The 17226-nt window shown below is 34.6% G+C and overlaps 1 long non-coding RNA gene and 1 pseudogene across 1 annotated transcript; both read left to right on the top strand.

Moving 5' to 3' along the window:
- Positions 1–9817, top strand: part of LOC105727611 (zinc finger protein 98-like) — a 41170-nt pseudogene extending 31353 nt beyond the window's left edge.
- Positions 9818–15371: 5554 nt separating this feature from the next.
- On the top strand, positions 15372–16991 carry LOC135272574 (uncharacterized). Its single transcript, XR_010340592.1, has 2 exons — positions 15372–15807; positions 16840–16991. It is a non-coding gene; the product is annotated as an uncharacterized LOC135272574 (long non-coding RNA).
- Positions 16992–17226: the final 235 nt, after the last annotated feature.

The raw sequence follows: 17226 nt of genomic DNA, 5'->3' as shown, positions 1-17226 counted from the left end.
GGTGAAAGTGAAAGTGAGTAGAACAGAGGACACAGATGAGAGGTCCAAAGTAAGAAAAAAGCCAGTTCTTGAAATGATTTGGAATTCTGTGTTCCAAAGGAAGCAGTTTCTGGAAAGCCTGTTTTTTATTTTTTATGTTTTTAAATTTTGCTCTCACATAGAAACTCTTCTGTCTTATCTTTTTAAAATCTCTAAAAATTTTAGTTTCCCTTCAGTGACGTTCCTTCAAGTTTACAGTGCCAGCCAAAGTCCTCTTCGTGGCATATAAGAGACTGCAAAATTTGGCTGCTTTTTTATTGTTTTTCAAAACACACAGATATCTGTATAACATTGAGAGACTGCATGTGAAACTGTTTTAAGTTCTTTTTTTACATCATGTCTAAAATATGTGGGAGTAGTGGTTTCTTTTCCATTGTTTTTATTACTTAGTTTTCTGCATATATATTTTGTCTTCTATAGTCTTGAATTATAGTTTGAAATTATAAAGTATAATGCTCTTCTGCTTTGTTCTTTTTTTTAAAGATTGCTTTGGCTATTCAAAGTCTTTTGTAGTTCTACATGAATTTTAGAATTGTATTTTCTATTACTGTAAAAACTACTGGAGGCCGGGTGTGGTGGCTGTTGCCTGTAATCCAAGCACTTTGGAGGCCAAGGCAGGCGGATCACCTGAGGTCAGGAGTTCAAGACCAGCCTGACCAACATGGTGAAACCCCATCTTTATTAAAAAAAAAAAAAAAACCTACTGGAATTTTGATAGGGAGTTTATTGAATCTAGAGATGACTATGGATAATATGGCACTTTAACAATTTTCTTTCAATCAATAGACATGAAATGTTTTTAAATTTATTTTTGTTGTTTCAATTTTTTTTAATTGATATATCCTTTCTTTCAAAGTAAGCCTGTCTTCTGAAAAGAGTGTTCCTCAATCTTGGGCATTAGCACAGTTTTACAGCTCCCTCCCTGAATCTCAAAGCTCTTTTAAGGGCACTTTTTTTTTTAGATGGGGTCTTGCTACATAATCCAGGCTGGTCTTGAAATTATAGCCTGAAGCAGTTCTCTGACTTAATGTACCACATAGCTGTCGTTACAGGTTTGAGCCATGATTTCTGTTTCTCTCATAAAGGCATTTTTGTTAGGGATGGCTTATGAATTTTCTTGCTGTCAGAAAATAGGCAAATAGGACACATTTTATTTTCCCATCTTAGTGATGTCACGCTCACTCTACCTTTTTACTTTTTATTTTCTATTTTGATTTTGTCTGTAATTTTAGATTTAGACATTTAGAAACAATATACTAGAATTTACATTTTATGCCTGAAGTGAATTAGATAATTAGTAGGCAGGCAAAGAAAGATGATAGGATTTTTACTCACTTTTGTCAGCCCGTATCTAAAATATAACATAATTTTTTCTTTATTTAGCAGTGTATGACTATTCTTTGCTTCTAAAGTTGGATTACAGCAGTTTTATTTTGTATAGGAATAGTATATATTTGAAACTTAAAAATTATCTCATTAATTAAAATGCTTATTTATCATGTTTGTCATTAGAATCTTCTGTTTATGATTATACTGCATTTTATCTGAAACTTTACTACATTACAGTGTATGCCAGTGATTCAAAATGGCCACCTTCAATGAGTACACAGTTACAGCAAACTATTATAGTTATCTACACAAATTCATTGTTAATGCTACATCAATGTTGCATACCAGATTTTATGAGTAAACATTAATTATTTTGTAGTTCCATATTAATGAGTTTTTTCAGTGTAGGTTTCTTAACATAAGTTTGTTGTGTTTTTAGACTTTATAATTTTAGATGGTTTGCAATTCTGTTTACACACATAAGTTGGTGTGGAGTTTAATTAAGAGATAAATTAGCCATATGTCTATTACAGTCTGATTATATATGTGTGTGTTTTTATTTATAAATATGTCCCCAATTTTGGTTATGTTTAATCTTGTATTTATGTTTTCTTAGCTGATTTTAATGGTGGTTTATCTTGTCTAAATAAGTAGTCATGAAAATAGTCTTATTTTTACCTTGTGTTTAATAAAAAATAGATATTTTCTTTGTGTGAGAGAAACAGTTTTGTGACTTGAAGGTAATTTTTGAAAAGATTTATAGTTCTGTAAAATTTACCATCTTAAATTTATTTAAGTGTACTTTTCATGGCCAGTCATGGTGGTGGTTTACACCTGTAATTCCCGGATTTGTGGAGGCCAAGGCAGGAAGACTGCTTGAGTCCAAAACCTTGAGAACAGCCTGGGAGACATATGGCGACTTCATCTCTATAAAACATTTTAAAAACTAGCCAGACATAGTAGTGTGATTCTATCTATTTGGGAGATTGAGGAGGGAGGATTACTTGAACCTTGAAGTTTGAGACTGCAGTGAGCCATAATTGTACCATGCTCTCCAGCTTAGGTGACAGAGTAAGACCATGACTCAAAAACACTGTACATTTCAGGCATGTTAAGTATATTTGCATTGTTTTATAAAAGATTTCTAAAAATTTTATACTACACATTAAATAACTGACACTTCTTTTCCCATTTCCTGGTACTTTTCAAACATGTTTGTGGCTGGCTCATTTTATTTTGCATAATATCCTCAAAATATACCTTTATAGTTAGAATATTTCTTGTGTTTTTGCAAACTGAGTAAATACTTCGGTATTTTTATATTTCAAATTATAGTTATTGAATGATTTGGTGACAGAAATTTGCATTCCTTTTACCTATTGGCTTTTAGTAACAATACTAAAATAATTATTGGTATCCAGATGACTTCATATAACCATGTATGTGAGAGTTATGTGCTGCATTCTATTGCATCCAAATTTTTTTTTTTTTTTAATTTTGAGATGCAGTCTCACTCTGTCACCCAGGCTGGAGTGCAGTGGCACAATCTTGGCTCACTGCAACATGAGTCTACTTTCTTTTTTTTTGTTTGTTTTTGTTTTTGAGATGAAGTCTTGCTCTGTCAGCTAGTCTGGAGTGCAATTGCGTGATCTCAGCTCACTGCAATCTCTGCCTCCCGGGTTGAAGCGATTCTTCTGCCTCAGCTTCCTCAGCCGCTGGGATTACAGGCGCATGCCACCACACCCAGCTATTTTTTTATTTTTATTTTTAGTAGAGATGGGGTTTCACCATGTTGTCCAGGCTGGTCTCAAACTCCTGACCTCATGATCTACCCCCCTCAACCTCCCAAAGTGCTGGGATTACAGGCATGAGCCACCACACCCGGCCTACTTGTTTACCTTTATACTCATACCAAATTGTTTTAATTCTGTAGCTTTGTAATTTGTTTTGAAATCAGAAACTTTAATGCCCCCAACATTGTTTGGTTTTGTTTTCAATATTTTGGGCTACCTTATTGTCTTTCGAGATTCTATATACTCGGGATTGTTGTTTCTATTTTGTAAAAAAATCCATTGAGAAATTTGAAAAACTTTTCATTAAATCTGTAGATTGCATTGAAAAGGGTGAACATCATTACAGTATTCCCTTTTCCAGCCTTTCAGAAGGGCATCCTCAAGAGTGTGTTGTTTTTGTGAATTTTTTAGTTTTTTATTTTATTTAATTGGATACTCATTTCATTTTGATGATAGGAAGTAATTTATAAAATTTCAGTTTTTAAAAGTTTGGTAAGACTTTCTTTTTGGCCTAAGAGGTGTTCAATGAAGGAAAATGTTGTATTAGCTATTGAAAACCATGTGTATACTGATGTTAAGGAGTGTTTTCTATACCTCTGTTACAAATAATTGTCTTATAATGCCTGCAATTCTTCTGTTTCCTTACTAATATTCTCGTTTTTTGTTTATTACAAAAAGTGCAGGATTGAAATATCCTACTACAATTATGTTGCTCTCTATTTCTCTCTGTTATTCTGTCAATATTTGCTTTATATGTTTGAAGCCCTAATGTGAGACGCACACATGCACACATGTATATACAAATTTGTCATAGGTTTCCAGTGAATAAATCTATACTTTTTTTTTTTTTTAAATATATACAGAGTTTCACTGTGTTGCCCAGGCTGAAGTGCAGTGATGTGATCTCCGCTCACTGTAACCTCTGCCTTTTGGGTTCAAGCAATTCTCCTTCCTCAGCCTTCCAGATAGCTAGGATTATAGGCACCTACCAGCATGCCTGGCTAATTTTTCTGATTTTAGTAGAGACATGGTGTCACCATGTTGGCCAGGCCAGTCTCGAACTCTTGACCTCAAGTGATCTGCCCTCCTCGGCCTCCTGAAGTGCTGGGATTACACATGTGAGCCACTGTGCCTGGCCTAAATCTAAGTTTTAATGTCTTTTTTTGTCTCCTTGGAGATTTGACTTGAAGTACATTTTAAAAATATGACAGTTTTTGACTTAAGGTATACCTTGTATAATATTTTAATTTTTTCTGCTCTCATTTGACCCATACTTGCATGAAATGTCTACTTCCATCTTGCCCCTTTCAGTATTTTTTAATCACTAGATCTCAACTGATTTTTGTAGAGAAAAAAAGTTGGATCTTGTTTTTCAATTTTTTTGTTTTTTGAAATGGAGTCTTGTGCTGTTGCTGGGTTGGAGTGCAGTGATGCGATCTCAGTTTACTGCAGCCTCTGCCTTCCTGGTTGAAGTGATTCTCTTGCCTCAGCCTACTGAGTAGCTGGGACTGCATGCCTGCACCATCATGTCCAGCTAATTTTTGTATTTTTAGTAAAAATGGGGTTTCACCATGTTGACCAGGATAGTCTTGATCTGTTGACCTTGTGATCGGCCCTCCTTAGCCTTCCAAAGTGCTGGGATTACACGCCTGAACCACCACGCATGGCCTGGTTTCTGAATTTTTAGTAAATTTATTTATTGAATGTACGTGTCTTTATTTGAAAGCTAAATATATATGTATATATTTAAATAATTTTCTAAAAGCAAAAGAGGTACTGCTATATTTTAAATTATTTGATTATTTCATCTTTGTTTCTCATTTCCTCTCTTTCTTTGTGTCTTTAGAGTTTTGTGTTGATATGCTTTTACTTATTTCTAATTCACTTTTGTGTATGTATACACAAAAAAAGATTTTTTTTTTTTTTGGTACCTTGAGGGTTACATAAAACCTGTAAGAAACAACAACATTTTTAATTTGGTACAAAATAAACTTCAGTTGAATAAAAAATTTTTTCTCATAACATCTGCCCTGAAATTTGTCATTGATGTTTCTAAGTATGTTTTTACATTGAATATTCATTATCAGATCTTTGCAATTTCTGTGCCTTTATTTTTTCAAATATTAGAGAATAATTTACAATTATTTCTGCATTATTATGGTATTCTATTTTTGTGTATGTGCATATCTTTCCCAGAAAATAATGTAATTTTATTTGTGTGTTGTTTTCTTGAATTTTTTGATTTTCAGTTTAAGAAAGTGTTTTCAGCATCTTTTATATGTACAGCATATGCAGTGCCAAAATATTTTTTGGAATTCAGTTGTTTCAAAGGTCCCCCACCCCCACCCCCTGAGTCTCACTCTGTTGCCAGGCTGGAATGCAGCAACGTGATCTCAACTTACTTCATTTGCCTTCTGGGTTCAAGCGATTCTCCTGTCTTAGCCTATCGAGTAGGTGGAACTACAGGCATGCCCGGCTACGTTTTGTATTTTAGTAAAGATAGGGTTTCACCATGTTGGCCAGGCTGGTTTTTTGGCAGGACAGATTTGTTGATGGTTATTATTCTCCCTTGATAGCTTTCCCCAACCCCCAGAATGTTGACTGTGTCACACGGTTTCTTTCTGGCCTGTAAAATTTTTGTTGATAATTTACTGGTTATATCCTTACACTGTGTTTGTAAATGACACATTACTTTTATCTTGCAGCTTCCAAGACCTTTTTCTTGTCTGTGATTTTTGAAAATGTGCTTATATATATATATTTTTTAATAAATATCTTTGTGTGTATCCTAATTTGTTTGTTGAACCTCTTCACTTTTATGTCTTTTCTTTTCTTTTCTTTTTTTTTTTTTACTTTTGGGATTTTCTTGTTTCTGATTTTTTAATTTTTTACCCCCAAAATTAAAAAAAAAAATTTAGATATTTTTGTTTTTATTCTTTTTTTGGTTTTCTATAGCACTCTGTGTTCCTGTTTCACTTATTCAGTGTTACTCAATTTATTATCAGTGTTTAAAGTTAATGTGTACACCTTTTTATAGTTCTTTCTGAAAATTATATAATATTTTTCATAAAATAATATTGCCCTGTTTTGTAATCTTTGAGATTTGAATATTTTAAAAAAAGATACCTGTCACAGTCTTTAAAATAAGTTTTTTCTGACATAGTCTGAAAACAATTATCTTGACTAGAGATTCTGGGAGTCTCTTAAACATGTTGTTAGGATGTGCCTTGTGTAAAATTTTCTAACACTATGTTTGTAAATGACACATTACTTTTACCTTGCAGCTACCAAGACTTTCTTCTTGTCTGTGATTTTTGAAAATTTTTAGTTAAAGTTGATTCATGTTTCTCCTTCTTTTCTTCTTTCTTTCTTTTTCTCTTTCTTTCTTTTTCCCTCCCTCCATCCCCCCTTTTGTTGAGACAGAGTTTCACTCCTGTCACTCAGGCTGGAGTGCAGTGAAATGGTCTTAGCTCACTGCAGCCTCTGCCTCCCGGGTTCAAGTGATTCTCCTGTCCCAGCCTCTCAAATAGCTGGGATTACAGGCATGTATCTCCACGCTCAGCTAATTTTGTATTTCTGGTAGAGACAGGGTTTTACTATGTTGTCCAGGCTGGTCTCAAACTCCTGACCTCAGGTCATCTTGCCACCTCAGCCTCCCAAAGTGCTAGTATTACAGGTGTGAACCACCACATTCAGACAATTTATGTTTTTTTTAATAACCAGTAATCACTTGCTACAATTGTTTGCTGTCTGTGATACCACAGTCTTTCTGCTGCTGTAAACCTTACCTTTTGTCTCAGCTGTCATTTGAAAAAATACCACTATTTCAGAACTTTTTATAATGATAGACAGGAACCAGTATCTGTAAAAGACCCTACCATCCAGAAATAAAGATGTATACAGCAGTATTTTACTTGAGTTTTAAAAAAGAAATCAGGAGGTGGCAATTTATTTCAAGTCACTATGTTATATTGAGAAGCAGGAAGATCTGTGTTGGGTAAATGTAACAGACTTTTCTTCTATGTGGCTCTTTGCCTTGGGCACACCAGGGACATTACACACAGTTACTTTAATTTTTTACAAATGTAATTTGGTCTGTATGTTTTTGTTACATTTATATGTCTGTGAAAAAATATTTGCCTGTAATATTTTCCTATGCCATCTTGTGATGTAGTTTGTATAATTTTATAGGTAAGATTTGCAAAATATATTCATCTGAGTCTAGTAAGTGGAGTAATTTGTTACTATTATTTCTTTCAGTTGTATGTTCTTATTTTGCCCAAGACCTTTGGCCAAAGCAGGGCATAAAAAATTGTTTCCAAAAAATGATACTGAGAAGATATAAAAAATGTGGACATGAAAATTTACAGTTAAGAAAATGTTGTCAAAGCGTGGATGAGTGGAAGTTGCACAAAGAATGTTACAATGGACTTAACCAGTGTTTGACAACTACCCAGTGCAAAATATTTCAATGTAACAAATTTGTGAAAGTCTCTGATAAATTTTCAAATTCAAACAGACATAAGATAAGACAAACCGGAAAGAACCCTTTCAAATGTAAAGACTGTGAAAAGTCATTTTGCACGCTTTCACACTTAGCTCAACGTAAAATAATTCATATTGAGGAAAGACCCTGCAAATGTAAAGAATGTGACAAAGCCTATAATGAGACCTCAAGCCTTTCTACCTGTAAAATAATTAATACTGAAACAAAACTCCACAACTTTGAATGTGGGAAAACCTTTAAGCAGTTTTCACACCTCAATAGACATAATATCATTTATGCTGGAGAGAAACCCTACATATGTGAGTCATGTGGCAAAGCTTTTAACCAATCTACAAACCTTACTACACACAAGAGAATTCATACTGGAGAGAAACCCTACAAATGTGAAAAATGTGGAAAAGCCTTTAAGCGATTCTCATACTGTACTGCACATAAGAGAATTCATACTGGAGAGAAACCCTACAAATGTGAAAAGTGTGGCAAAGCTTTTATGCGATCTTCATACCTTACTACACATAAAAGAATTCATACTGGAGAGAAACCTTACAAATGTGAGGAATGTGGCAACGCTTTTAACCGGTCTGCATACCTCACTTCACATAAGAAAATTCATACTGGAGAGAAACCCTACAAATGTGAGGACTGTGGCAAGGCTTTTAGCCAGTACTCAAACCTTACTAGACATAAAGTAATTCATACTGGAGAGAAACCCTACAAATGTAAAGAATGTGGCAAATCTTATAGCTGTTCCTCTACCCTTTCTAGACATAAGAAAATTCATACTGGAGAGAAACCTTACAAATGTGAAGAATGTGGCAAAGCTTTTAACCGGTCCTCAACCCTTACTACACATAACAGAATTCATACTAGAGAGAAACACTACAAATGTGGAGACTGTGGCAAAGGTTTTAGCCAATCCTCAACCCTTACTACACATAAGATAATTCATACTGAAGAGAAATTCTACAAATGTTAAGATTGTGGCAAGGACTTTATCTGGTTATCACACCTTACTGCACATAAGAGAATGCATACTGGAGAGAAACCCTACAAATGTGAAGAATGTGGCAAAGCTTTTATCCAGTCCTCAACCCTTACTACACATAAGAGAATTCATACTGGAGAGAAGCCCTACAAATGTAAAGAATGTGGCAAAGCTTTTAACCAATCCTCACACCTTACTAGACATAAGGTAATTCATACTGGAGAGAAACCCTACATATACACAGAATATGGCAAAGCTTATTAATCAGTTGTCAACTCTTTGTAAACATAAGGTAATTAACACTGGAGAGAAACCCTACAAATGTGAGGAATGTGGCAAAGCTTTTAATCAATCTCCAAACCTTACTACACACAAGACAATTCATACTGGAGAGAAACCCTACAAATGTAAAGAATGTGGTGTAGCTTTAAGCAGTCCTCAAACCTTACTAGACATAAGATAATTCATAATGGAGAGAAACCCTACAAGTATAAAGAATGTGGCAAAGCCTTTAGTCCTCAATTCTTAGCAGACATAAGATGATTCATACTGAAGATAAACTCTACAAACCCGAAAGTTGTGATAATGCTGTGACAACACCTCAGACATTTCCAAACATAAAAGAAATAGTGCTGGTGAGAAATCATGGAAGTGTGAATAATGTGACAAAGCATTTAAATGGTTGTCACAGTTGATTCTAGCTAAGATAATTCATACTGGAGAAAACCACAAGTATGAACAATGTGGCAGAATGTTTAAACAATGCTCGTATCTTACTACACAGGAACACATATTTTAAATGTACAAATACAAAGAAAGTAAAAAAGTGGTTACTGTCTGCTCACAATCTTACTCTACATCAGAGAGTTTATACTTAAAGCATTAAAAGTGTAATTTTCTCAAAAGATTCTTTAGAAAACATAAGCCTTTAAAGTGCTGAAGAGGGCTTATTTTGAAGACAAACATCACAAACATAAAGAGAGTTGTAGTAACTTTACTTGTAATGCACATGTTGTTGTATTAGAGACAAGCCCTGAAGCTATTGCTTGAACTTTGTTCAACATCAGAGAATTTATATCCAACGAAAACCCTGCAAATATAATAAATTTGGAAAAAAAGTAGAGCTAGGAAACTCCAGTGTTCATACTAAAATATATTTTTACAGATAGAGTAAATAAAAAAAAAAAACCATTGAATCCAAAATTAAGTCTAGGTAAATATCAGATAATTTACATTAGAAATGTATAAGGCGGGCCAGGCACGGTGGGTCACACCTGCAATCCCAGCCACTTGGAAGGCCGAGGTGGGTGGATCATGAGGTCAGGAGTTTTAGTCCAGCCTTGTCAATATGGTGAAACCCAATCTCTACTAAAAATACAAAAATTAGCCAGGTGTGGTAGAATGTACCTGTAGTTCCAGCTACTTAGGAATCTGAGGCAGAAGAATCACTTGATCCTGGGAGGTGGAGGTTGCAGTTAGCCAAGATTGCACTGCTGCACTCCAGCCTGGGGAACAGAGTGAGACTCGGTCTCAAAAACAAACAAAAAAAACACAAAAAACAAGAAATGTTTAAGGCACTGACACAGTAAATCAGAGTTCTGAGTTTAAAAAATAATCCAAAACTACAGTTGGTAGAAAAATTATTTGTATATAACTTTAGGATGAACCTGGAAACCATCATTCTCAGCAAACTGACATGAACAGAAAATCAAACACCGCATGTTCTCACTCATAGGTGGGTGTTGAACAACGAGAACACATGGACACAGGTAGGTGAGCACCACACACTGGGGTCTGTTGGGGAGAAATAGGGGAGGGACAGTGTGGGGTGGGGAATTGGGGAGAGAGAGCATGGGGAGAAATGCCAAATATAGGTGATGGGGAGAAATGCCAAATATAGGTGATGGGGAGGAACGCAGCAAATCACACTGCCATGTGTGTAACTATGCAACAATCTTGCATGTTCTTCACATATACCCCACAACCTAAAATGCAATAAAATTTTTTTCAATTCCTAAAAAAAAGTTCCTTAAAAAAAAAAAAGAATGATGCACTCTTTGTTTTTTTAAATAATTACTTAATACTTGTCCACTGCACCATTTGATTATATTCAAAACATCCTAACAGAGCCAAAATGCACTTCTGTCAATGCTCTATTTCACCATTAAGATAAATATTTATAAGAGAAGAGGCCTTCAAGATGCATGTGTCTTGTTTAAACATTACAAGAAGCTTTCTTTTGTTTTATTTGCTTGGCAACCAAGTGATTTTTCATATAATGTAGTACAATAAAATATATGGAAGTTAAAAAAAATTAAAATAAATTAGTATATTACTTTACTAATTTTACTTTTATGAAACAAAATGTAGTACAAGTTAAAAATTTTAGATTGCATGTGAATTTAATTTCTTAATTCAACCTTTTTTATATTTTAAATATTTCACATTCAGTTAAATCTTATTATTCCACTTAACCTAGTTCCCTTTACTCAAGGATGTAGGTAAAAGATGGTAAGAATACACTATTTGGTTAAATAATGGACTAACATCTTTTTTGCCAGTGACTTAAAACTGCAAATAACTTCAGAAATATTGTTCTTGTAGGTAAATTATTTATTTATTTATTTATTTTTTGCCTTTAAATTTACCGTTAATTTTTGTGGTCACATAATATTTATGTTATGTATATCTGTTATAAATACATTCTCTGATAGAGACATCAATATATAATAATCACATTAGGTTAAATGAGATAACCAGTCACCTAAAATTTATTTTTTTAATACAAAGAATTCAATTCTATAGTTTTAGTTATTTAAAAATATACAAGTGGATTGTTAGTGAGTACAGTCATTTTTGTAATAATAAAAATTATATACAATTATAAATAAAATGTACAAATATCTGAGTCCTGAATAAATACTTTAAAAAATCTCTTTTATATTCTTTTTTATTTGGCCTGTATGCTTGTAAACACACACAGACCTTTAGTTTTATTTACATAGAGTTAAATATACACATCTATTAGTGTAAATATAAACCTTAGGTGTAAGAAAATGATGAAATAATTGTGTTTGAGTGTGAGTTTGTAATCATTTTCAGGATCAATATTGGCATAAGACAAGTCATTTTATTTTATTTTTATTTTATTTTATTTTTTTTGAGACGGAGTTTCGCCCTTGTTACCCAGGCTGGAGTGCAATGGCGCGATCTCGGCTCACCGCAACATCCGCCTCCTGGGTTCAGGCAATTCTCCTGTCTCAGCCTCCTGAGTAGCTGGGATTACAGGCACGCGCCACCATGCCCAGCTAATTTTTTTGTATTTTTAGTAGAGACGGGGTTTCACCATATTGACCAGGATGGTCTCGATCTCTTGACTATGTGATCCACTTGCCTCGGCCTCCCAAAGTGCCGGGATTACAGGCATGAGCCACCGCGCCCAGCTGACAAGTCATTTTAATAAGGTATATATAATTTCCTTTTTTTCTTCCCTTTTTTTTTTTTTTTTTTTTTTGAGACAGAGTCTTGCTCTCTTTCACAGGCTGGAGTGCAGTGGACTATTTCGGCTGGATACAAGCAATTTTTGTCTCATCCTCCCTACTACCTGAGACTATAGATGCAGGCCACCATGCCCTGCTAAATTTTGTATTTTTAGTACAGATGGGGTTTCACCATATTGATCATGCTAGTCTTGAACTCCTGATCTCAGGGGATCCACCTGCCTTGGCCTCCCAAAGTGCTGGGATTGAATGCATAAGCCACCATAGACAGCCAGGTGTCTAATTTTTTTTTTTTTTTTTTTAATTCTTCAGCTTAGACAGCAGATTTATTGTATAGGTGTTACACCTGGCCACAAGTAAACAGAAATAGTCCAGAATGTCACAGGTCCAGGGCAAAGAACCAACATGGGGAGTTTTGGTTATGAGTACGGTGGATCTCAGAGGTGATCGGTGATCGGTGATCAGATAGTGATGAAGTTCTTGATCCACTGAGACAAGCTCTAGACGGTAGCATGCAGTCTCTCAACTTGTACCAGCTTCCCCAGCGTCTGTTATTCCATATCTCTGCTCCTGTGGCCTCCACGGTGCAACAAGCTAGCAGGTTACTTTGACCTCTGCCTCATCTTTCTTCTTTTTCGCTTCAGCCTGCACATTCCCTTCTTCCTCCACTCGGCTCTCATGGCACAGAGGTTTCCAAGAAAATGGTGCTAAGGCCGAGAGCAGGAGTCTAATTTTTTAGAAAAAAATTCTCAAAACTACTGAATGGGAATCTATAATTTCTACTTTGTATTGAATCTGTTACTGTAATATTTTATGGTTCAGAATCTCACCATGCAATGTTTTTACTTGCCTGGTAGTCATCCTGCCAAACCCGTAACTTTGTTGTTTCTTATGTAAATTTTGTGTTTTGTAGTTGATAAAGTATTATGTGAGCTGCGCTGTGATTTTAAGAATGACTAATGAAATTTAATCATGGACCAGGCATGGTGGCTCGTATCTGTAATCCTAGCACTTTGGGAAGCCGAGGCAGGTGGATCACCTGAGGTCAGAAGTAGATCAGCCTGGCCAAAATGGTGAAAACCTGTCCCTACTAAAAATACAAAAATTAGCCAGGCATTGTGGCACACACCTGTAATTTTATCTATTCGAGAGGCTGAGGCAAGAGAATAGCCTTAACCTGGGAGACGGAGGTTGCAGTGAGCCAAGATTGTGCCACTGCACTCCAGCCTAGGTGGCAGGGAAAGACTGTCTCAAAAAAAAAAAAGCACACAAAATAATTTTAGCTGTAACTTCTAAATTAGTGTATTAAATTCTATTTAGTTGGAACATTCCATTTTGTTCTTTTATTTGGAGAACCTTATATAAGCCTACTTTTTGTAAGTAATTTTTTTTCACTTTGTATAATGGATGTAAGTAAATTTATTAACTGGGCTAATTTGTTTAGGTAATAGGAAACTTCATAATTTGTGAGAATGTTTTTATTATAAATGTAGCAGTGCTTGCTGTGTAAAAGATGCTCCATAATAACTCATAAATATTTCTGTTAAAGTTTTTAACTTCAAGTCAGAGGTAGAAAATATCAAAGGTAAACAAATAACATTGATTCTTCATGTGGAGAGGACTATTTTTCAGGCTGCAAGGCTTAATTTTGCTGAATTTTAAAAGAAATTCTGCTTTATCTCCTAATTATCTTAAGTTTTGTCATTTTATGTCTCTTCCAGCCATGTACGCATCATGGCCCTTCTTTTTCTGTGTTATGGCTATAGTTTTTCCCCTACTTTCTTCATGCCATGTTATTTCACATGGCATTTTGTGGTTTTGATAAGAACTTTGGTATTTTTTAATGCCCAGTAAAACTGGTTTCAACTGGAGAGTTTGCTTATCAATATAGCTTTCAGATGAGTTAATTAAAATAAAAGCACACACTGTCCACATATGAGAGGATTAAATAAGTTAGCATGTGCTTCATTGTTTGTAAAAAGAAAGTCTTATTAGATTCTTACCCAAAGTGTGACAAATAAAAAATTTGCTGGAAAACCGAAGTGTGAAAAATACAAAATTTGCTGGAAAGTATGTCATAGAAATGAAAATTTGAAAGTTTGTGCTAAGTGAACCGTATTAAATTAAATTTTTTTTTTTTTAATTAAGACAAAGTCTTGCTCTCTCACCCAGACTGGAAATGCAGTGGCACAATCTGGGCTCACTGCAACCTGCGTCTCCCAGGTTCCAGTGATTCTTCTGCTTCAGCTTCCTGAGTACCTCGAAGTAGAGGCACCCGCCATCATGCCTGGCTAATTTTTATATTTTTGTAGAGACAGGGTTTCACCTTCTTGGCCAGGGTGGTCTTGAACTCCTGACCTCAGATGATCTGCCTGCGTCAACTTCCCAAACTGCTGGGATTACAGGTGTGTGCCACAATGCCTGGCCTAAATTTAATTTTTTGTAATATAGCACAACTCGCATTTCCTGGTAGAATCTTCTGATTTTACATGTGAATGTTAAAGGTTGCAAAACAATAAAATGACCTCTGTATATTTGGAATAATATATATTTTTTATATTGATATTCCAATGTTGAGGAATTTCTCACTCTTATATTTTTAAAATTTTTTTAAAATTTTTTTGGTGGGTGAAGGTTAGTCTACAGGTTTTATTAGACACCTAAGTGTAACCTCATTATTTCCTCTGGAAATCTTTTGGAAATTATGGCAGCTTTTGGATTAAAAGATGTTTTGTTATTTTTCATGCAAATTAGTTTACTGTGTTCACAGAGTGTCCAGTCATGGGACCATAAGTAACATTTGCCCTTTTGGTGTCTTTTATACCATTACCATTAGCACCAGCTCCAGGTGCTTTAAGCTTAAAATAAAGGACTAAAGTACATTGGGTCCTTGCATGCACTGTGTTGGGTTTAAAACATGCTGTCAAATATCAAAGTTCCTACAGTTATGACTGACACATAATGAAAACAGCACAAAAACTATATTGTATACTATTCTGCCAAGTTTATGACAAAGACACAGACATTATATGAAATACTGTTATCTTTTTGTAAGGTTTTAAAAATATACTCTCTAACTTGAAAGATAAAATGTGTATTTTTTTCTATAAAACAACAATTTGAAGTATATACATGTGGCCAAATGCTTAGCTCTGGTAATTAATGCCTTATCTCAAATAGTTAACATTTTTATGGTGAGATCACATAACGTTGTCAGTATTTTTCAAATGTAACAAATGCAGTATTATAAAACTACAGTCACAGTGCTGTACAATCTTGAACTTATTCCTCCTGATCAACTATAATTATGTAGTTTTGACAGACATCTGTCTAATTCCTCATTTTTTTCTAAATACCTTGGCATCTGGTGGTCATCAGTTTGCTCTTTACATCAGTGAGACTAAGTTTTTTAGAATCCATGTATAAGTGAAATCATGACATACTAATATTTCTGTGACTGACTTATTTCATCTATGACTTATTTCACCTGAATTCCTTCAGGTTAATGTAATTGGAAATAATAGAATTTTCTAAATATGAATAGTATTCCAAATTGGGTATATATACCATATTGTCTGTATTTATTCATTAGATGTTGAACTGCTGACTGTATAATTTGGCTGTTCTGAAGAGTGCTGGAAACAACATAGAAGTGTAAATGTTTCTTTATTCTGATTTTTTTCAGAACATATATCCCCTAGTGAAATTGTTTTATTATATAATAGTTTAATTTTAAGTTTTAAAATTTTTTTAGTAATCTCTAGTTATTCATGATGGCTGTCCTCATTTACATTCAAACCAACAGTGTGAAAGCATTTTTTTAAATTCACATCTTTACCAGCCAACACTTTCTAAATTTTATTTATTTATTTTGAGACAGAGTCTTGCTCTGTTACCCAGGCTGGAGTGCAATGATGTGATCTTGGCTCACTGTAACCTCCACCTCCTGGGTTCAAGCGATTCTCCTGCCTCAACCTCCTGAGTAGCTGGGTTAAGAAGTACCTGCCACCACACCCAACTAATTTTTTGTATTCTTATTAGAGATAAGGTTTCGCCATGTTGGCCAGGCTGGTTTCAAACTCCTGACTTCAGGTGATCCACCTGCCTTGTCCTCCCAGAGTGCTGGGATCACAGGCATGAGCCACTGCACCCAGCCCATTTTTTTTTTTTTTATTATAGAGTAATTCTAACAAGTTAGTTGAGATATTAATAGTTTTTCTTTTGCTTGCTTTCCCTAATAAGAATTGACATTTAGCGTTTTTAAATATATGTTTGCCATATGTGTGTATTTTCTGGAAAAAATATGCTTTTTGCTCATTTTTAATAGTTACTTGATTTTGTTGTATAGTTATTTAAATTTCTTACATATTTTTGATATTAACACCTTGTCCCATTTTTTAGTTATCCTGTTGATTGTGTCATATTCTGTGCAGCAGCATTTTAATTTGAAGTATTCTGACTCTTGTTTTTTAAAAAAAGCCACTGCCCAACCAATGTTATAGGGCTTTCACTTTGAGGGTTTTTTTTTTTTTTTGTAGTAGTAGTAGTAGTTTCAGAGTTTCAGGCCTCACATTTATGTGTCTAATTTATTTTGAGTGGATTGTTATATGTAGTGTGAGTTTAGGTTCTTCTTTCTGCATGTGGCCATAAAGTTTTCTCAACAGCATTTATTGTCTTTTCCCTAAGAAATTGTCAACTTTGCTGGGCACGGTGGCTCAGACCTGTAATCTCAGCACTTGGGGAGCCTGAGGTGGGCGGATCACCTGAAGTCAGGAGTTCGAAACCAGCGTGACCAACATGGAGAAACCCCATCTCTATAAAAAAAAAGAAAAAGAAAATTGGTTAGCTGTAATTACATGGTTATATTTCTGGTCTCTTTTTTCTGCTTCATTGGCCCAGTGTCTGTTTTTATTGAATTACCATACTGGTTTTGTTACTATAGTTTTGTAGTATATTTCAAAGTCAGGTAGGGTGATAGCTTCAGTTTTTTCTCTTTGATGGCTTTCGCTATTCAGGGTCTTTTGTGGTACCACATAAATTGTAGATGTATTAAAAAAATTTTTTTTTTTGAGA

Source organism: Aotus nancymaae, unplaced genomic scaffold (assembly GCF_030222135.1).
Source record: "Aotus nancymaae isolate 86718 unplaced genomic scaffold, 86718_ANA_hifiasm-v0.15.2.pri h1tg000115l, whole genome shotgun sequence".
In the NCBI taxonomy this organism is placed as follows: Eukaryota; Metazoa; Chordata; class Mammalia; order Primates; family Aotidae; genus Aotus; species Aotus nancymaae.
Note: the sequence above shows the minus strand (reverse complement) of the source record. Positions and strands in the feature narration are given on the sequence as shown.